Source organism: Schistocerca cancellata, chromosome 10 (genome assembly GCF_023864275.1).
Source record: "Schistocerca cancellata isolate TAMUIC-IGC-003103 chromosome 10, iqSchCanc2.1, whole genome shotgun sequence".
In the NCBI taxonomy this organism is placed as follows: Eukaryota; Metazoa; Arthropoda; class Insecta; order Orthoptera; family Acrididae; genus Schistocerca; species Schistocerca cancellata.
Genome location: NC_064635.1, coordinates 221,086,479 through 221,110,189, shown reverse-complemented (window position 1 = coordinate 221,110,189; position 23,711 = coordinate 221,086,479). Strand labels below are relative to the sequence as shown.

General features: G+C 41.5%; 1 non-coding gene across 1 annotated transcript; it reads right to left on the bottom strand.

Moving 5' to 3' along the window:
- Window positions 1–21,970: 21,970 nt before the first annotated feature.
- On the bottom strand, window positions 21,971–22,042 carry Trnad-guc (transfer RNA aspartic acid (anticodon GUC)). Its single transcript has one exon. It is a non-coding gene; the product is annotated as a tRNA-Asp (tRNA).
- Window positions 22,043–23,711: the final 1,669 nt, after the last annotated feature.

Sequence of the window (23,711 nt, the reverse complement as noted above, 5' to 3'; positions counted from 1 at the left end):
TGGTCCCGGCGGAGGTTCGAGTCCTCCCTCGGGCACAGGTGTGTGTGTTTGTCCTTAGGATAATTTAGGTTAAGTAGTGTGTAAGCTTAGGGACTGATGACCTTGGCAGTTAAATCCCATAAGATTTCACACACATTTGAAGAAGTTGATGCGAAATAGTGCCAGCTGTGCCGGGCGATGGAGGTGCAGTAAATTTGAGCTGCAGGCGTTTGGTGGGCGGCAACCCGCAGCGCAACGCTGTGTGGCGAGGGTGCTGGGCCGTCAGGCGCTAGCCGTACCCGGCACTCCTCTTCCGTTTGGAAGGAGGTGCGAAGCCATCTCGACAAGTAGTTGGCGGCCGTGGCGGATGCGGCAGTCAGGAAGGCAGCAACGCCTACATTTACAGCTATCACTAGTCCGCTGGTGAAAGAACAACGGCTCGATAATACAGACGGTTACCTAAAGATCCATTCACCTCTTGGCGGACGAGAAGGCAAGCTGTATTAAACAGTCTAAAATATTTTGTTACATGTCTGTAGTTCCTGAGAGTATTTCCAGAAATAAAGTGTTATCAACACACCACATACTAGTAAAGTTAACTTTTACAGTAACAGTTTTTCTTATCTAACTCGATTGCAGTAAAAAGCATTCTGCGACACGAGCAGCGACAATTATGCAATGAGTTGTCATACTGAGTGACTGACCACTGTAACTGGACTGTTAAATTAGGGTTTTGTTTACGCACACAGTTTTAAATTATGATTACTGTACCACATGTTATTTTGCAAGACACGACTACGTGTGTGGACAGTACGCATATGTGAAGTGGTAAAACAAACCACACCTTTCCAAGGATGGAAACGAATTACTGTTCAGAACCTCTAGGTGATATGTGTGTGTGTGGGATTTGTGGCCTTTTGCATGCAGCACACAGGTTGACCTGAGACTTCTTCGAACATCTATAGCTTTTTCCCCAGACGATGCTAGTGTCTATATTTAACAGTGTTTAAAAAAAATGGTTCAAATGGCTCTGAGCACAATGGGACTAAACATCTGAGGTCATCAGTCCCCTAGAACTTAGTACTACTTAAACCTAACTAACCTAACGACATCACACACATCCATGCACGAGGCAGGATTCGAACCTGCGACCGTAGCGGTCGCGCGGTTCCAGACTGAAGCGCCTAGAACCGTTCGGCCACAACGGCCGGCTTCTGTTTCATGGAGTGTATATTAGATATTTAACCCATTTACGTGGAAGGAATGATTGTAGATACACATCCATAACTTCTCATTGCATTCATTTTTGCGAGACATTTACGGGGGGAAGTAATACACCAGTAATCTTTATTTTACAATTGTTGTTCTCTACAGAGAAACAGATACTCGTCTGCATTTAGCTTCTATTTTCTTCTCGTAGACAAATTAAACGGCTTGCCTGGTACCAAATTACCATAGGGAACCTTAGCCAGTACACCTGTACTCTCCCTTATACTCGAAGTCTCCCAAGCCAAGATGTTTGCATCTGGAAAAGCTTCAAGACCACCATAGTCTGCATGGCTCTCCCATACCACACCCAAGGTCAGCCATGTGCTGCCTCCGAACACGGCAGAAACATCAAACGAGAACTGCCGTGTCAGTCCACGAAAGACATTAGGCCCAGCAATTGGTTGCTGTTTATTAAACTGGCCAGCAAGGTCGATCTCTATTGCCTTCAGAGATCTACACACAGGAACACACAGCAACCCCACGTGGCGTGGACTCAACAACTCGTTCGAAGTCCCCTGTAGAAATATTGAGCCATGCTACCTCTCTATTGCCGTCCATAATTGCGACAGTGTTGCCGGTGGGTGCAGAATTCTGTGCACCAACTGACCTCTCGATTATGACCCATAAATTTTCGATGGGTTTCGTGTAGGGCGAGAGGGTGGCGAAATAATTTGCTCGAATTGTCCAGAAAGCTCTTCAAACCAGTCGCAAAAAGACTATGGCCTGGTGACGTGTCATCGTTGTTTGGGAACGTGAAGTCCATGAATGGCTCCAAATGGTGTAGAAGTAGCTAGTTCCCAGTCAAAGATCGGGTCAGTTGGACCAGAGAACCCAGTCCATTCCATGTAAACGTAGTCCACGCCATCATGTATACCAGCTTGTACAGTGCCTTGTTGACAACGTGGGTCCGTGGTTGCGTGGGGTCCGAGTCACACCCAAACCCTACCATCACCTCTTAGAAACTGAACTCTGAACTCATCTAACCAAGCCATGGTTTTCCAGTCATCTAGGGTTCAACTGACACGGTCACGAGCCCAGGAGAGGCTCTGCAGGCGGTGTCGCGCTCCGTCGGTCGTCTGCTGCCACAGCCCATTAACGCCGAATTTCACTGCATTGCCATAACAGATGCGTTCGTGGTACGTCCCACGTTGATTTCTGCAGCTATTTCGCGCTCTGGTGCTTGTCTGTTAGCACCGACAAATCTAAACAAACGCCACTGCACTTATCGGCCACTGCGTTGTCCGTAATGAGACGTAATGCCTGAAATTTCGTATGCTCGGCACGCTCTTGATCTCGGAATATAGAATTCCCTAACGATTTCCGAAATGGAAATTCCCATGCGTGTAGCTCCAACTACTATTCTACATTCAAAGTCTCTTAATTCCCGCCGTGCGCGTATAATCACGGCGGGCACGTTTCCACGTGAATCGCCTGATTACAAGTGACTTCTCTACCAATGCGATGCTCCTTTATACCTTCTGTACGCGATACTACCGCCATCTGTATATGTGTATATCGCTATCCGATATGGCTTCAGTTATCTAACTGTGTATTGCCTAAAGCATATTACCTGTGATTTTTGCGGCAGTAAACTTGTCCGTGATACATAACGCCTCTAAGGCAGCGGCCGACATGTAGGTAGGCAATTTAGAGGCATTAAAGTGACTGTTATATCGCAGATTAAGAGGGATATTGTGTTCTTGTGTAATAAAGCGGAACGTACTGGAAACCACGAATCTGTCTGCAACATTTTCAATGGCTGTGATACCACACAGGAATTATTGGCTGATGTTCTGATAACAGCTTAGAGAAGTATAACACCCTCTGCCTGACCCCTCAACATTCACACGCACACACACACACACACACACACACACACAAACACACACACACACACACACACACACACACACACACACACACACACACATAATCCACGCTTCACAAAAAACAATATCAGCTAGTTCACCACTCATGCATATTTCTTCCCATGCTTGAAGGGTTTTTATCATAGCAGTTTATTCAGAATGCCTTTCACCAGCAAATGCATTTTGTTGATAATTGCCCATGCCAGTAGCCAAAACCTCTCGGAAGATAGAGCTGTTGCCAGCCGCAGTTGCCAGTGCATCGCCACAAATAAATATGTTTCCTCCTCCCATCGTCATACACAGTCCTAGCTCAGTCAGCAACTCTGCAAGATTCGCAGGAGAGCTTCTGTGAAGTTTGGAAGATAGGAGACGAGGTACTGGCAGAAGTAAAGCTGTGAGGACGGGGCGTGAGTCGTGTTTGGATTGCTCAGTTGGTAGAGCACTTGCCCGCGAAAGGCAGAGGTACCGAGTTCGAATCTCGGTCCCGCACACAGTTTTAATCTGCCAGGAAGTTTCATATCAGCAATGATCTGGACCCCAGTAAGTTGGAAGCTGAATCGTAAAATAGTGTTGGAATCTGTGTAATGGATTTCCACCTACGTGAGACCTGAGTGTCTCCTATCATATATCATTTTCCAATAACTTATGGGAATGCAGCCAGTTGGCTTCGTCGCCTTGAAAATTCCTGTGTTTGCTCCTCTCGAAATATCAGCGCTTATCGGCGATTTCACCCGGCGACATTCCTGTAAGTTGTCTGCTTACCACTTAGTTTGCCCCTCTACCAAAAACAGATACTCATTAAATATAATTACTTCATATCTTTAAGAAAACTCGGTAACAAATCTAAAGAGCGATTGTCGGTAAAACTACATATTGACTCTTACTCCCTGGATTTTTGTCACATTGCAAGACGTATGTGGGAGGAAATAATGTGTTGCAGCTGTACAGACAATTTGCTTATGGCTGTGGTACATATTTGGTCTGACTAGTATGACTAAATAACTAACAACTTCTTAATCAAACTTACATCGGCACCGAAATTATGGAACCAGTTTCTCACCATCTATTAATCCTGTATGCATACAATACTTCTACGTATGAAATATCGTGATGCATCCGATGTATAGTTATCCTCTACTAGCTCTACTACACACCGCATGTCAGCAGGATGTTGCATCCCAATGCAAGAATAAAATAACTTCCTGGTGTGTTGCTTTATTTTATCATGTGAATTGAACCGTTATGATTTTTTCAGCAGTTTAATTAGATCATCCGACATGTCAAATAAACCTTGAATATATAATTCACTGGTTAAGGAGAAGAATGTTCTGTATCGAGAAAAACATGTTTCCCCAGATTAAATATACATAATTACGTCGTCTTTGTTAATACTGTCCTTTTTTTATAGGTATACAATTAAAAACTATAGGCAGACAGAGAATTCCACAGCGGAAAAATTACAGAATGATGGTAGTGTCACAAAGGCACAACATACTCGAAATCTTTAACAGGGATGATTTAAGTCAAATGGTATGTGTGAGAACCGGAGTATACTTAGGATGGAAATATATACTGAGAAACTCTGAGATCTGCTCAGTTCATTCCGGATTTAGTTCATTGTTATTTAGAATCACAACCCAACTAAGTTGAAAATTTAATTATAAAAAGGTAATTAATCACTGATTTGATCTACATTAATAATATATCATTGATTGCCTACAACACTTATCACTCAAAAGCAAATTGTTCATGAAGGAGTGAAAGGTAACAGGATGTTAAGTCTCTACACTATGCACTAATTTCTGACCGAGAAACATGAAAAGGTTTGGCCTACACGAACTGCCGCATGTAGGAAAATGCCAGATAGAATGTACTCTGCTTGTTCTGACACAGGGCGGATTACTTAAGAAATTGTCAATTATATACATATAAAGAAACTATTGCAGACTCAGCGTAAGAAATTAAGTTAAGTTAAAGTTGCTGTTGTGTGTATTTATGTCTGACATCATTGCAACGAACAGGACGTTGGATACTGAGGCACTTTATGAATATAATTGATACAAAATGGGGTAAGGGTGGAATAAAATCACTTGCACACTAATTTAAAGACCACGAGTGTAAGTTCGTAGTTAACATCATTTAACCGCGTAGTTGACTGCATTTAACTGCGTAGTTGACTGCAGTTAACCGCCAAAGTAACAAGCGCACCAAGTCGGTCGAAGCGTCGACAGTCTAGATGCGTCAGTTTTTTACAAAAACTCCTTCTCACACCTAGGACTTTTTTTTTCAGCGAAAATACCACGAGGTTCGTGCCTTCTAATACATTAAGACTGCAATAAAATAAAGTGGTACCGAGGATTGGCACACCAAGCAAACCTGTGCGCAACAGAACCAAGTGGGAGCAACACGTAATACAAATGAAAACTAGCAAATCTTCTGAATATTCACGAGATAAATTAACTGTCGAAAGATAATTAACTGATAAATACGTGCCACGGTATGAAGAAAATCAAATGAATTGCAAAGATGAAAGGTCTCTGTTGGATTCCTTTCATGTTAATTTCTTAAATCTGTTGTCATTTACGACATAAATTCCTCTTATAAATTTACTGTGGTGTTTCTGACTATCTGGGAGGAGACTGAGCTGTGAAACGTGTTACTTTTACACATAAACAAGAACAATCTGTCACACTACTACACTTTAAAACACAGTTTATATGTAATTCATGTCACACAGTCTCATACGGAACCTACATCCGCTTTCTTTTATATACTGTCTATGATAAGATACTGTCATCCCCCTTTCCTTCTGTGTGAGAGGATGAATGAGCAAATGTATTTCTAGTTGCATGCTTGATGGTAGCAGACAAGCCTGTCTGCTAGAGAACAGTAGGACCAACGTCGGAACAGGTAGCTACGCTTTCTAAAAGCAAAGAGGTTTCTATTCTTGGTATGGTCCTGTCCGTCCCTTTGTTGGTATAGGAAGCCGCCTCCCTGGTCACTTCCGTTTGTATCTGAGAAGCACGCTTGGTAGGAGCGCAGGTCAGTCTGTCTGCGGTGAGCGTCTGAAGTGGTAAGATCTCCGGCTAAGCGCGTGTCTGCTAAGTCCAAGGACAATGGCTTTCTTAAGTTCAGCCTAACTGAAAATTTAATCGCCTTTATTTCAGGTTTAGCTCTAAAATATCTAATGTTATCTTAAATTGCAACGCCGTGTAATTTGAGTGTGAAGTTCAGAATATCTTCCGGTAGTTGCTTTGTCACTACTTTGTGAGTAAAGTAGAACCACGTGTTGATCAGTAACTCTAACTAAGATCATCAATCTTAAATGCGAATGTGCGTGAGATTATAACGTATGTTCCGTAAGATTACAAACTCACATTTTCACAATCCTAAATAAGGCACCAGTTTAGTTATGATTCAAGTTTAATATGCTGAAATTTCAATGATCAATGTTAAAATAAATTTGCAAATATAAACTGATTTATTTCTTTTTATTTAAATTCTCTTTTATATATATATATATATAAATCATCGGTCGTCGTATGACTATTAAAAGATTATAATTAATGTTAGTCTGGTTGGGAATTTAGTAAGCTAGACTGGATACCTGGTGAAACAGTTGCTCAGTAATGCAAGGTTAACTTCCCCAGGCAGCTCACAGCTTTTAACCCTCTTTTACTGTCTATCAGCACCGCTTTCAGAACAAATTAAAGCAACATCATTACAAAGAAAATCAGCAAACGACAAGCATGAGGAGCTGAGGGCTCAATGTACTCCTCTGTGGACGTGGCCTATACGAACAAAGCAAGTACCCGTAAATAATCAGAGCTTAACACATTAAAATCACACGAAAACATATACTGTAAATTATCAGGCGAGTTCACCATGGAAAATACAATTTATCAGTGCTTATGGCACATAGAAAAAATTTATGGCCATTTGTGGTGCCATACAAAAGAAAGCTGCCAAGTTACTCATATAACTGATACAGAAGAGAAGAAGCGAATCTACCTTCACACACACACACACACACACATTCTCAATTAATAGAAACCATTCTCTCCAAACCGTCTCATATCGCGGTGGAATGCGTTTCCATACCACAAGTTCAGGTAAGCCAACGCATGTCACAGAAAAACTTAACAAAACATGAAAAATATGAAAATACACCGTTCACTATTGTGAGTAAACATTTAAATATCATTCTAAGTTTACCACAGTGAAATAAATGGTATTAGAGCACTTCACACAGCCTGAAGACTTATATAACACACTGTAAGGCGGAAGTCCCTGGTCTCGCTCTTAAACCTTGTAGTGTAACGGTACGTTGTGACTCATGTTTAAATAAAGCTGGGGGTCAAATATCGACAGACTTAATGTGCGTACCGTATCTACCCCCACAGAGAGGGCAGACGAGGAAAAATGTAGCCGCAGTCTGTTATGCGGTCTATGGACGCGCACAGAATAAATGAGATTATGGAATATCTCAGGAGAAAAACAAATGAGAGTTTTTTATTCTAATGTATGAAAGTTTCTGTATTACTTTTAGATCGGCGGCGTTGTTTGAGTTCTCATACAGAAATAGTGTGTTAGCGTCGTGTTAATGGACGGAATTGTAAATGCAGTCATGCAATAAACATCTTGAAACGCTTGATTGAAAATTAAAATACGTTTTCAAGTGTTATTTGATAATTTGGTATAAGTCAGTAGCCGGAAAGCCTTAACAATTTCGTGCAGCAGAGAAGATGCTTCGGGGAAGTCCGCACGGGCGTTCCACAGCACAGCTGGTCCACAAAATTCTACACGGCGACCGGAATCACATACAAGTCAGATTCATCAAAAAAGAGGTAATCCTTTAACAGAGCACTGTGTCGCGCGGTACAGGATGCAAGTGAAATAGTACCGGGCGATACAAAACTAAACTGAACCGACTAACAAGGCCAAAAACCAAATCGACAGTTTACATTTTTCGCCGTAAGCTATGATGTGCACTCTCCAATGGCGACTCGCCAATTGTTTTAGCGCACTACCTGAAATGAAAGTCCAGGAGGCAGAACTGACCAGAGGGATCATTTCCGCCACCAACCTAAGAACAATCGAACGACCACGTAGAGGGCACAAACCTCTTTGCTGTACTTGAACCCATTAAATTTGCCACACTGTGTCTGCATCAGAGAGCAAAGTGCTGCGCTGCTGACTATTACTGAAATCCTAAATAGACTCACATATTCAGTTACTTTTTCACCCAGAGGGCGAGGAAAGAAGGGGTACGTGGGAATACAACATATAAATAAAAAAGTAGTATCAGGGGCTTGCATAGAACATAAATATACATGTATAAATACTTTATAGATGCAGAATACAGTTTGTCTGAACTGTTCCGTTAATTTATCGTGAAATAAGCTTGTCCCACTGTTCAGTTTTCTCGTGGAGTGGACCAAGAAATGGACCGACAAGCGACAGTTCGAGGTGCCAGTATTAAGTGGAAATAGTATTAAACTCGAGAAAGACTGCATGAAACGTTTCCGACAGAGATGTTTCAAAATCTGCTCCACACATTTTGGAATTATCCGTGTCAGCGTAGAATTATGATCCATGGAATATCACTTTAACAAGGTCCTGGATTGAGAAAAATACATGATTCCCAGCTTTAACATAATACTCGTGTAGCCTTTGTTAGAGTCTGTATTAACAAGGTCCACCTACACTACACATGTCAGCCTCGTTTATTTAGTAGACTGTCCTGCAAGGTGTGTTGTGTACAACTGTCAGTTCCCTTTTCTAAATAGAGTAACGCTGGGTGTGTGGTACTGCCTCCCATCACTGCTGATAAAACTACAGCACATAAACACCATACTTATTTTGAAACGTAGTTTGGTTACGACAAGTAACGAGTACTCCAGCGGAGCAATGAATGAGATGTGAAACATGGATTTTCATGAAGTCCTTTTTGTTAAGTAGTGTAATGCTGTCTCTGGTACTGCCTGATTTTGAAACGCAACTGGTTAATGAAGAACAGTCAGTACCTAAGTAGGGAAATGGAACAGAATGCGTAACTTCGATTTACAAGTGCAAATAATTAAAATATATAGCCAGACAGTTAAGAGAAGAAGAGAACACAAGCGTTCCAAATGTGGTGTTACAGAAGAATGCAAAAGATTAGACGCGTATGTCATGTAACTAATGAGGGGGTACTGAATAGAATTGGGAAGAATAGAAATTTGTGGCACAACCTGTCTACGGATTTGTTGATAGGACACATTCTGAGGCATTAGGGATCACCAATTCAGTATAGGTGGGAATGTGGGGGGGGGGGGGGATTGTAGAGGGAAACCAAGAGGTGAATACAGTAAACAGATTCAAAAGGATGTAAGTTGCAGTAATTATTCTGAGTTGAAGAGGGTTGCACAGGATACAGCAACTGTAGACCACCACCATAATAACAAAAACAACAGCAACAGGCATACAGGGTATGGTAAACAACCTCTCCTCAGTCATTATAGTCTGGAAGGTGTGTACTTCTACACAGCCAACTTTCGTGTGCTCTTATGACTGAAGAATGACATTAATGATCAATGTATGCTTGTATATTCGAAAACAGCCTAACCTGTTTCGGTAATATCCAAATTTTTGACAGTATTGCTTCTTAATTTAGACCAGCTGCACTTTGTAACTAGAATGTATCTGCCCACAGGATTGTGACAGGTACTCATAGGCTGTCTGATAGATAGCGTTGCCAGGCAGCTGTGGCTATTCAGCAGAGGCAGCCCTGGCCTACCACACAGCACTGTGGTTTGATGAGTGTAGTTATAGGAGATGTGCTATGACCAACTGTAACTGTGTATGTCTAAAGCAATATAAACTATGTATAGTAATCAAAACATTTACGTATCATCTATGTCCGTCACGTCTGAAGTATCATGTGATAACACACTTACAATAGCGAAACACCAATCAGTAGTATTAGCTACTATTCTAAGTCATGCAGACAAAATGCGTGCGGTCATTGCAGTGTAGCCAGTAAAGGTGATGTAATATATATTTTTCTATGAATTCATTTGCATTTATTACTGCGAGTTGCAGTATTGTAATGGAGGTGACCTGTGTTTCTGCTTTATAATCCATCAGCGTACAGCTAAGCTATAACTTTTACGCATCTTTCTAACCCTTATAGATGCATTTTATCCGATGATCACGTGTACAACACCTGTCAGTTCATTTGTGTAATAGAATAATGCTGTGTGGTACTGCCTCCCACCACTAAGAGATATTCCATTGAAACTACACCATATATGCACCGTACTGATTTTTGAAACACAGTTTGTTTCTGAAGGATAACCGGTACCCCAGCAGAGCAATGGAAGCGTATGAGTAACATAGATCTCCATATAGTTTACAATTAAAACTATAGGCAGACAGAGCATAGTTTATAACCTTTTCTCAGTCCTAATTGTCTTGAAGCAACTGCATCTGTATTTAAGAGAATATGAACCAAATATATCTGTTTTCAGGAAAATGTATAGTGGTATGCATGAAAGGAAATTATACACACATTGTAACTTTTAAAACAATAATAACAGTAATAATAATAATAAAAATAATTTATTATATTATCTAGCGTTTACAAACTTTTAATATATGCTCATTTTTCTTCCTCTTTCATCAAAACCGCTTTCCTATGACAATATTTGTTTAATAATTGTTTTTATATGCATCAAATTCAGCTTATATGTAATCTTGCCTGTGTGCAGTTATTCATTCATCCAACTTGAGACTTACACGTCAGCGATATTACATATACTTTTCACAATGTCAATGAACACATTTTTCACATTTTCACTTACATGATAATTTGGTCAACAGCCAAACATAAAACGTCATATGACATCGGGGTATTTGTGAAACATTGTCTTTTTAACAATTCATTGTATCTTGTCTCCTGGTCCAATAGTTGAAATGATATGCTGCTAAACACAGTTACTATCGAGGTGCTATAATGGCTGCTTCTGTTGCTGGTGTTGACAGTGCTGGAGAAAACGTTGACTTTGATACGGTTTGGTTCGTACTCATTGGTTAATTGGCTCTCGGTGTGTGATAGTCTCTTGGACAGCCTCTACAACAAATTACTTTCACTCCCTCTGTATGATACTACTTTTTCTACGTATAAGTGCAGTATCGTCGATCTCCTATATGTCTAGTACTTATGCCACAAATTTCGATTACTCCCTATTTATAAATAAGAGATCCTGTAAACCCATTACATACAAGGATTTTTTCCATGTTTTACCCATTTTTCAATATTTCTATATTTTTTCCATATTCTGCATGTAAGTATGCAACACTATTTGCACTCTTACTACTTACCTTACCAAGTTTCTTTAGCATCCAACAGTTATGTCGAGTCTCCCTCCTCCCCCCCCCCATCCTACCATCTGCAAGATCACTTATTACTCTTCTTCCAAACATGAACCCAGAAAAAAATTTGTCAACATCCAATGCTAACTGTGAAATCCAACCCTTATATGTGCTAAATAATTCACATAGGCTGCAGTGGAGGTGGAGTACTGACTTTAGCTATCTTAAATACAGTTTCATGTCTACTGATTCTTGCAAAATATCACTCCTTGACCATCTATGAATGACGATGTAAATTTGTGCTTTCTCATATGTTAATAACACAGTTATCGACAATGGCTATTTATGTCAGATATTTTGGTAATCAAAAACTCACTTATCGACTCTTGTCCAGCTATGGCCGTCAAAGCTTTGTATAATTTTTGGAATACAAGGCTTCTATACATCTGTACACTAAAAGTCCCAGATATATGTATGTAATAGGTGGAAATAATAATAGTAATGTTCGAGAAACTGACTTTATTCTACTGTTAACACACACAGCCCTACTGCACTATTTTTATATGTGAATATTTTGGCCTGTATGACCCAAGGTAGGTCTGGGATAGTGTTCAGAAGTGGATCCAGCCACATTGAGTCTGGAGTAGCGTAGGAAGGTGGATTCACCAGCACTACCAGTGGCACGTTGTTCGGCGTGGATCGATTCGTGTTACATTCAGGATCGCATCCAGAGGTGGATCCGCACCCAAGTTCAATCTGCAATAACTCCTAGAGAGAGACACACCTATCCTCGAACTGAAGACGGAGGTGGAACCACCTGCAAGTACTGGACAATGTCCTGAGTGTAATACTGGTGGACGCACATTCACCTTCAGATGCTGCTCCTGATGTGTCACAAATGGGTCCACGTCTGGACGCACCATCAGATTGAATGTGGTGGTGAACCCTCCTCTGGATATTACCTCAGATGTTATGCAATTGGGTCCACCCCAAACATTATCACAGGCATAACGTTTTGGTCACTGAATTAGAGGTGTTATTTATCATGGAGAAGCTTACTGTTGCTAACATCGGAGGGGGTATGCTGTGGGAAATGTGTTATTTTCTAACATATATGTCTCATGAAAACGACAACAACATGGAATTATGGATGTTTACCCATAATCGCTCTTTCCACTTGAATTGAGCATGGAAATCGGATATATATCATATATATCCTCCACGACGCATTACAAGGTATAGATGCTATCATCGTCCACACAAAAAGCTGTAGATTTTTTACAGACACTGAGGTCGACATGTGTGTTGCATGCAGAAGGCCACAAATCCCATCCACATGTCACCTAGAGGCTCTCACCTGCAATGCAGTTCCATCTTTGGAAGGGTGATTCGTCTTACTACTATGCATATGTGTACTGTCTGTACACGAGGTCGCGTCTTGCACAATGACATGTGATATGGCAGCCATAATTTACTACTGTATACTAAACAAAATTAAAATTTAATGATTCTATGACAGTGGTCAGTCAGTCAGTATCAGAAATCATTGTCTGTCATTGCCCAAGTCCCAAAACGCTTCTTACTGCATCGAGTTGAATAACAAAATGCTACTGTACAGGTGAACTTTACTAGTGTGTGGGATGTTAATAACACTCCATTTATTCAAATATTCTCGGCGATTAAAGACATGTAATGAAGAGTAATTTGATTTTCATTTACTTCATCGAAAAAGCATCAGTACTAGTTTCGAATCTACACATTCATCGTCAGATAGCTTGGATATTTTTATCATAACAGGTGTACAATAGTTTTAAAATAAGATGCCCTAGGAAAAAATGGTTCAAATGGCTCTGAGCACTATGGGACTTAACTTCTGAGGTCATCAGTCCCCTAGAACTTAGAGCTACTTAAACCTAACTAACCTAAGGACATGACACAGATTCATGCCCGAGGCAGGATTCGAACCTGCGACCGTAGCAGCCGCGCGGTTCCAGACTGTAACGCGTAGAACCGCTCGGCCACCCCAGCCGGCACCCTAGGAAAACAAACATTCACAGGTGGGCCCTCTGCCAGAATGAACCTCCTACAATGTCGGTCACGTTGAGTTTGCTATGGCAAATGATGTAAAATATAAATATTCTTGTGCCATAACAAATCAAGACTGTGGTCTGTCAGTGAGGAAAATTTTTCATATTGTCAGTTTTGCCGTTCTCAGATATACAACCATCTATGGTGAGAAAATGAACTAAGTCTAATGACAAGATAGTGCCCCATCTTGTGTCTACTTTGACCTGTGACGTAGTTGCATTGTCTCACAATGTTCTAGCCGCAGTGTGCTTGTTTCGGAGTGGAAGTATAATGTTGTTGCAGAGGGCGTAGTGTATGAAGAGATGGCGTCCCCTAGCGGTTTATGTTACTGGTATCCTCATCTAGGGTTGAGCTATATACCGACTTTTGTAATTGTGGGAGAGGTGGGTGGGTTATTGGTACCCAGGTCTAGGGTTCAGTAACATAGGAGTTTATTGTAATCCTGGCACAGGGATGAGCTATGTAGCTTTATCCCAGTTTGGGATACCGTGATGTGTTTGATATGATTTTGTCAGGTTTTGTTTTTGGCACTTTCGAGTGTTGTGGTTTTTGCAGAGTGTTGCGTTTTGAACGGTATTGTTGCTTTTATTACGGAATTCTTAATTGACCCCCTCCTACCCAAAGACCCCTCTTCCCGCTGATTTCTTGCAACACATAACGGCCACGTTTCTCTAGATCTTATACCAATTAATGCTAGCCGTCTCCCTTCTCATAAAGTTTACCGATATAATCAGTAAGACAGCATCCATAAAATTTGTTAAAAGGATGATGTCTCCCATTAAAATTAAAGGATAAGTCCACTGAATCAGTAGCAGGAATAACACTCTTCATAAAGAGCTAAAGCCAAACACTTTAATCCAAAAAGGTATCCATTATTCAAGAACACTCGTTTTCAATAGCAATCGCAAAAGTGTATCCTTTACTAAGCACAGTTTAAGATAAGATTAAATTATTTATTTGGGTCAAATCCTTCCACTACATTCAATAATTTCGTAGAGCAATCAATTGAAACGATCATTTTGGTGTATATGACATAACACCAATGTTATGCATTATCTGAATTCTGCATAGCATAATTACAATAATACAATATGTGTAAACAAGCTACATAAACTGTTCGTATTTCCACGACACTTGGCTACCATAACCCAGAAACTATATGTACTTTGGTATGATGACGTGTGGCGTCAGAGACACACAGAGACGCTGCCGCAAAATACTGTACCCCCCCCCCACCCCCCTCCCCGTGAAACTCGCTGGGGGACTTCTGTTGGTGTGGGTGTGTGCGACTGCTGCAGGTGTTGGAAAATTGCGTTTTGTAGAGTGTACAATGAATCACAAAACGTATATCAACATCTTAAAGAAAAAGGTAAATGAAAATGTTGAAAATCTGCGTCTCCATCTTTCATCAAGGCAACGACCCGTAACATACGGCTAGGAACACGAATATGGGGCCCCTGAAAAATACACCGAAACATCTCAGCAGCCATCCTCAGAGGACACGCATTAATCCTATTGAACCCCTGTGGAATGTCCTGTAATAGAACATCAGATAAAGACAAATTTCCGACCAGAAAGACTTAAAACAAGCTCTTCAAGAAGAATGGAACAAAATTCCATCGTTTGTGACAGCAAACTTACTCAGCTCGATGCCCAGACGACTACTAGCACTAACAACTGCAAAGGGGAACGCCGCTAAATACTAATTTTTTATAATTGAAACCATGTTTCCGCGGTCTCCGTCTCAAACAAAAAAAAAAAACATGAGTTGATGAATGCTTTGTGGAATAGTTTTTGTATGAAATTGTCTATTTTGTTAACCTTTCTATTGCTGTGGATGTATTTTGTTCCATTTTCTTCTCGATAAGAATGATTTACTGGGGTACTTTGCACGGGACTGGCTCTTCATTGTTTCTAGTCGGTTCTTTTCACGTGCCACAGACTTAGTTAAAAAAATATATACAGCTAGACGAATAGCTTTTCGGTTGGCTGTATACATCGTTCGTGGAAAAACTGAAGATCTTCGATTTTTTTAAAATATTTTATTACACTCCCACTTGTGTTGGGAAAGACGCGACACATCTGCCATTATCGTTATTACCAGAGCTCTCTTGTTTCTATCCTTCATTGTAGATTACACAGCTGATGGAGTTGTTTCTGAAAGGGCCTAGCTCCAAATTTTAAGAAAATGTGTTGATAACGGTATCAGATTCTTTCCACATAAATACGTCTTTCCGATTGAAAAGGGCTTTATTCCACCCGTTGTAAATGTATTTTTACAAATTCGTTACAGCAACATCATTTTTGAAACGGCTTTACTCCTGGAATAATACCCTTGCAATGGTGACCATTGTCGCATGGAATCTATCGAACACGTAATGCACTATGAGTTACATTTCACTTTTCGTAGTTTAGCTGTTGTTTCTGAAAGTTCGATTTCAGTCACGTTCGTTTATGCATTTTGAATACCGAAAGTTAGTCAGGTATTGTCGCTTCTGAATTCACAGACATTCGATCTTTTATCTCCTTAAGTATGTTGTTTATAATTTTGGACAGGCTTTCACTGGATCAGTAGCTAGTGAAAGAAACAAATTGTAAGACATTGAACGTTGATTTGATTATATTCCATGTGGATACAGGCATTTCTATGATGATTTGATTAAATTACCGATACGTAACACTGCTGCTGCTGTTGATGATGATGATCAATTAAACCATTTTGTAAGTACTTTGATTAGAGCTACAATACAGTGAAAATGTATGAATAAAAAAAAGAAACAAATTGAAATAATATTAAAAACATAACTTGATCATGTGTGTGAATTACTTCCCCATGAACGGGACCTTATTCCAAGGTTTTGCACTTATCTTTTTCAAAGCGGTTGCAACACTTGACAACAGCAGTAATGGTAAAATACGCATTTCATTTTGTTTTTTAAACATTAGGAAGCTCATCATGTTCGATTCCATACACTCACCCGGAGACTGTTTTCCTTCTGTCCTGGAAATATAAGATTTTGCAGTACGGTCCTGTCAAAACTGACTGTCTCTATTGTAGAAACTCACGACACACTGAGATAGATTCTAATAAAAAGTGTTACCTGCTATAAAAGCGCGGCGAAACATGACATAATCAAATGCCGGCCGCTGTGGGCGAGCGGTTCCAGGCGCTTCAGTTCGGAACCGCGCTGCTGCTACGGTTGCACGTTCGAATCCTGCCTCGGGCATGGATGTGTGTGATGTCCTTAGGTTAGTTAGGTTTAAGTACACTACTGGTCATTAAAATTGCTACCCAAGAAGAAATGCAGATGATAAACGGGTATTCATTGGACAAATATATTATACTAGAACTGACATGTGATTACATTTTCACGCAATTTGGGTGCTTAGATCCTGCGAAATCAGTACCCAGAAGAACCACCTCTGGCCGTAATAACGGCCTTGATACGCCTGGGCATTGAGTCAAACAGAGCTTGGATGGAGTGTACAGGTACAGCTGCCCATGCAGCTTCAACACGATACCACAGTTCATCAAGAGTAGTGACTGGCGTATTGTGACGATCCAGTTGCTCGGCCAGACGTTTTCAATTGATGAGAGATCTGGAGAATGTGCTGGCTGGGGCAGCAGTCGAACATTTTCTGTATCCAGAAAGGCCCGTACAAGACCTGCAACATGCGGTCGTGCATTATCCTGCTGAAATCTAGGGTTTCGCAGGGATAGAAAGAAGGGTAGAGCCACGGATCGTAACACGTCTGAAATGTAACGTCCACTGTTCAAAGTGGCGTCAATGCCAACAAGAGGTTGGCACCCCATACCATCACGCCGGGTGATACGCCAGTATGGCGATGACCAATACACGCTTCCAATGTGCGTTCACCGCGATGTCGCCAAACACGGATGCGACCATCATTATGCTGTAAACAGAACCTCGATTCTTCCGAAAAAATTCTGTTTTGCCATTCGTGCACCCAGGTTCGTCGTTGAGTACAGCATCGCAGGCACTCCTGTCTGTGATGCAGCGTCCGAGATGATAGTCCATGCTGCTGCAAACGTCGTCGAACTGTTGCTGCAGATGGTTGATGTCTTGCGAACGTCCCCATCTGTTAACTCATGGATGGAGACGTGGCTGCACGATCCGTTACAGCCATGCGGATAAGATGTCTGTCATCTCGACTGCTAGTGATACGAGGCCATTGGGATGCAGCACGGCGTTGCGTATTACCCCCCTGTACCCACCGATTCCATATTCTGCTAACAGTCATTGTATCTCGACCAACGCGAGCAGCAATGTCGCGATACGATAAGCCACAATCGCGATAGGCTACAATCAGACCTTTATCGAAGTCCGAAACGTGATGGTACGCGTTTCTCCTCGTTACACGAGGCATCACAACAACATTTCACCAGGCAAATCTGGTCAACTGCTGTTTGTGTATGAGAAATCGGTTGGAAACTTTCTTCGTGTGAGCACGTTGTAGGTGTCTCCACCGGTGCCAACCTTGTGTGAATGCTCTGAAAAGGTAATCATTTGCATATCACAGCATCTTCTTCGTGTCGGTTAAATTTCGCGTATGTAGCACGTCGTCTTCGTGGTGTAACAATTTTAATGGTCTGTAATGTAGTTGTAAGTCTCCAAGTTTAGGGGACTGATGACGTGAGATGATAAGTCCCATAGTACTTAGAGCCATTTGAACCATTTTTGAACAGAAGCAACGTCCGACATCTTGTAAATTCGATCGTCAGTCAAAATTCCTCTCAAACTCGTCAAACACGTTATTTTTGGTTGAGAAACACGTCAAAGTCGTGCGTTGCCAAATTATTTGCGAAACCAGTGAAGTTTGGCAAATTGTTTGATCATTACACAGTATTAACGTAACATCTATCTCTCCTGGGGGAGGGGGCTACTTTTCGTTTTTCAACCGACTCTCCAGAGTCCAGACTGAGTTGTAGAGGAAGATGAGGAAATAATTTTTTTGCAGTAAACGGAAAGTGAAACGTAGGCGTGGGCTGGCCGCGACCTCTAGCGCTTGTCGGCGCTCCTTTGTTTGCCTGCGCTTCCTGGCTCCCTCTCTCTGGTGCCACAAATACACGTGCGCCGGCGGCCGTTACGTCACGGCCACACGTGGCGTGCAAGCCTGCCGCAGCCGAGGACGCGGGCCGAGGGCGGCGCGGCTCGAGGGCGCCCCGCCCCCTGCGTGGGCAGCCGCCGCACCGCCTCCGCCCGCCTGTGTTGTGGAAGCCCTCCAGCGGGGAACACCGCGTTAATCGTTTCCTTCGTAAATGAGTGCTTATCCGTCAGGTACTGGTTTAATGAAGACAGGATCCTGTTGTGGCCGTGACGTTATCTGACACTTTCATTCTGTAAACCACAATCCTTTTCTTTTCTGGTCGTATATTTAAGCCGAGCGAAAGCAAGACTGCGTAGAAACTTTTGTCCGAACTCTCGTAGCTAAACGAAGAATGAGAAATGAACAGATATAGGATATCAGACTGACCGGTATGAGGTGTAATTTTGTAAATAAATCGGTGAGGTGCGACCAGGACTCGCCCTCTGAGCGCTCTGTACGAACCTAATTATGTTACAGACCATCCATTCCGGGAATACAGAACCTCGACCTTTCTTGCCTGTTGTCGGCATCGATACTGCTAGGACATCGGTCCCAGGAATTCCAACATTTTCGAGAATGTTTTATTTCAGCAGTGAAAATCTGACATGAAGTCATGCAGGAAGCAAGCGACCAATCAGGCGAGAATGATTTTATTGCTCATATGACACAGATAAGTCTGCAAATGTTTGTTTCACATACCACTTGAAACGCCGTATCTACGTGCACTAATCGTTGCTGGTTATCTGATGATAAATTCCGAAATGCGTCATATGAGCAACAGTGTGACTCGTAGCCTTATATTTGACTTTTATCACTGCGACTGATTCGGCCTGAATGCAGAACAATTGATTGATTTAATTTCAAGTTTGACGTCGTGACGTAAATAACAGAAGGAATATTTCCTTCGTGTGATATAATTATAAATTAACAATTTTAGCATTTTTTCCTTTACCTTTACTTTGAAACCTTGGTTCTTGTCAAATTTCATGATTCTAGGTCGACGGGAAGTAGCCCATACCTTTTGGTGAGTTGAGTTGCGAGAATCAAAATACGTCACATAAGTGGATGTACCAGGTGTACCGGTATGAAATGAGCGTTTTTCTGTGAAAATGAAACACTAATTTTGAATTGAAAAGTAAAAACATTTTATTCAAAGTACTGACCATTGCTTTCCATACATTTTGACCACCTTCCTGGTAACTTTTGGACACCACGCCCACAGAAATGTTCGTCTTTTGAAGCAAACCAGTCAGACACCCAATTTACGACTTCTTCGTAGGAATCGAAGTGTTCCTCAGCCAATGCGTGTCCTATTGATGAAAACAAATGGTAGTCAGAAGGGCCCAAGTCTGGAGAATACGGCGGGTGGGGTAGCAGCTCCCAGCCAAGTGTTTTGATTGTATCTTGAACGAGTTTTGCTTTGTGTGCAGGTGCATTGTCGTGTAAAAAATTACTTTGCCATGTCTTCTGGCCAATTCTGGTCTTTTTTCGATCAATGCACAAATCAAATTAATCATTTGTTGTCTATATAAATTAGTATTCACAGTTTTACCGTGTTTTAGAAGCTCATGATACACCACACCTTTCTGATCCCACGAAACACAGAGCATTGTCTTCTTGCCGAATCGATCTGGTTTTGCAGTCGATGTTGATGGTTGTCCCGGATTAACCCATGATTTTTCCCGTTTAGGATTCTTAAAATAAATCCATTTTTCATCGCCAGTAACAATTCGATGCAAAATTGATTTTCTTTCATATCTTTGAAGCAAAATTTGACAATTGGTTTTTCGGTTTTCCATCTGTCTTTCATTCAATTCATATGGCACCCATTTTCCACAATTTTGCATCTTTGCCATAGCTTTCAAACTGTCAGAAATTGTTTATTGTGCAACATTTAGCATTACTGCCGTTTGCTTCTGACTCAAAGTATCATGTTCATCCAATATTGCTTGCAATTAGGCGTCTTCGACCTTTTTTGGTGGTCTTCCACGTTCTTCATTTCTTACATCAAAATCATTATTTCTGAACCGTTGAAACCATCTTTTGCATGTTGCTTCTGATAGAGCATGATCACATGCCTCGACAAGCATTCGATGCGACTTTGCAGCACTTTTTTTCAAATGAAAACAAAAAAATAATGCTTTCCACAAATCATCACTTTTTGGTAGAAAATTCGACATTGTTAACACGATGGAAACATATGATGATGTTTGTTCCATGACTTGATGTATAGTAAATATCTTTGACAGATGTCATACCAACCAAAGAAAAAAAATTAAGGTTCGTTCACAACAAATGTTCCCTATCGACACATTTGTATCTTAACGCTCATTTCATACCGATACACCTGGTATCTTTTGACTGCACTAACTTGCAAGCGAACGTTTATTACGAGGCCAAGGGACCATAAATCTTACTATGTGACAACCTTTAACTTTATACGTGTAGCAGTCCCTGAGAAAAAGGTTCTTAAGAGTCGTACAGACACAGACAGTCGGACAACAAAATCGATCCTATAGTGGTTCCGTTTCCACCGATTGAGGTCTGGAACCATAAAAATGGCTTAATTCTTTGAAAGTGGTCAGGGAATTGAGGAAGCTTAATCATCGATCTGAGGGGAAATTGAAATATTTCGCTAGCTATGTAAATGAAGCGTTAAAAAAGTTAAATCATAGCACAAACTGAAAATTTCTCTGCTCTTCCTTGATTTACATAGTCTCAAAATGTATGATATCGATCCTAGTTTAAATATATTTTATTTCATGGTTTCACAATAAATCTTGAAAATAAAATAAAAATTAAAAAGAACCACGGTCAAACGTTTTATCTAAAAGTAAAATTAGAGAAACATTTAACACGCCTTTAAATGACGCTCGAGACTGTCTACGGCAAGTGCTCTGCGGACTGAGAATTTAAAGTCCAGTGTTTGACGTGGAATTCTAGACAGTTCCAGACGGTGTTCGTCTGGTAGAATTACGCTCGGTGGTCTTACGTCACTGTCGTATGAGCATCTCATCTGCTGTATATGCATTTCGTCAAATGTTTCTGTAACCTGTTTTGTTTATTAATCTTAGACAAAATATCACAAGAAACATGACCGTTTCCTTTTTTCTTCGAATTTATCTGTAGTCAGTTTATAACACATATTTAATTAGTTCCAATCCTGTCTGTCATTTATGCAACAGATTTCTTGTGGCTACTGACGAATACTGAGAATGATTTATATAGATTTGGCGGCTGTGCAGTCTACTTTTTTTTGCTTCGAGAAGACAGTCCACCACAGTGTTACTTAGAAAAATATTCTCCCCGGCCGGGAATCGAACCCGGGTCTCCCGCGTGACAGGCGGGGATACTAACCACTATACTACCGAGGACTGCGAATGGGGGGGGGGGGGGGAGGGACCATGGCTGGAGTTAGGAGCACGTACTTCACTGGCGCCTCCTGTGGTGAGTGAGATGCGCTCTCTGCACAGTGGCGGCACCTCGCCTGTAGTGTTGAGTTCTTACGCGGGGTGTGGGTTAGGATGGCGGCTGAAGGCACACACTCATATTAGTTTGGTCGAAGGAGAAGGAATGGAGGAAGCGAAGTACACGTTCTTACAAAACCGTATTATCAAAACCGAGGACGTAGTTTTCTTCGACATATGTTTCTGAGTTGTCTTGGCCGCGTCAGACTGTTTTGTAAGCAGGTGTTATGTTGGCCACCTTGGGTTTGTTGACGACTATTGGTAAGAGTTTCATAGTCTGCTCCTCTGAATCCCACAGCGGATCGTAGCTTGTACGCCATCCTGCAATGTCCAACAAATAATACAAGCGTCGTAACAATACCCACCTCAGGTGCAGACAAAATTCATAAGAACATTTACAATGCCAATGAACTTTCTCCTTGCATAACTTGTGTACAAGCCTATATTTTTGTCTACCCTGATCAGGAGACCTCACTACCCGTGGGGCCGTTTCCTAGGATGGCCTTCGGCTGTGCGTCTGAGGTATGACTTCTGAGGTTCCTTTATTGAGATTCTAATAATTGTACCACAGCGGCCTATAACGGCCTTGCCTAAAATCAAAATACCTGTTTGCACACCTTATACCGTTTGGCATAAATACATATTCTCTATTCGCGTCCCTGACCTCAATAAAGGAACCTCAGAAGTCATACCTCAGAAATTTCGTTCATTTAAGGATGAGGTGGATGCGTCGGACGTGGAACCCGGCAAGAAATTGTCTGTGTATCGTCGGATGAGGATGTACCGGAAGTTTCGTGCTGCACGCCTCGGCGTTGGATACGCCGACGGACCAATCTAACTAGGCCCATATATGGTCGTATGTGTAGGTGGCGTACTGAACTCACGCATACAGATGGTGTACGCTTTGAGTATGGTAAAATGGATGCTCTTAAAAAGCATGATGAAAAAGCGAAGAACTTTTCTACTCTTCAACATTATTGTATGTGTGTGTGGGTGGATGGGTGGGCGGGGGCGGTGTGTCTCAGTCTTTTACTGTCTTCTCCGCCCTCCCCCCTTGAGTCGCTAAATGTAACTTGCCGACACGCCCGCATTTAAAGTGCCGCATATGCCTAGAATTATCACAGTAGGCTAATAGCGGTACTGTCCGGCCGCAAACCTATCCACGTGCGCCAGTCTTCAGACAAGCACTGAAAATAATATGTCTCGAAGATAGCTTATAACTTTCTAGAATTCACTGTCATTTTCTAGCCTTTTAGTTGTCATCGTACTTTAGTATTGGAAAGTTAAATGGGAAATCCGGAAATTCGTTTAAGTGAGGATATAAAAGCTTATAGTTAAATGTACTTTGAGAGGTGGGGGAGAGGGGAGGGTAATGACCCCCATGACCACACCCATTCTCCTCCTCCTTGAATCCTCTTATGTTTGTAACCTAAAGATTTGAACGACTTACTCTCTCGTCATACTTAGGATTTCTGTTCGACTGTTAACTCCTGACGATGACGACAGAGCAAGTCGTTAAAAGCTTGACGTTACAAGTATGACGCGGCTAGGGAACCCAGAAACATTGTGTCAACTG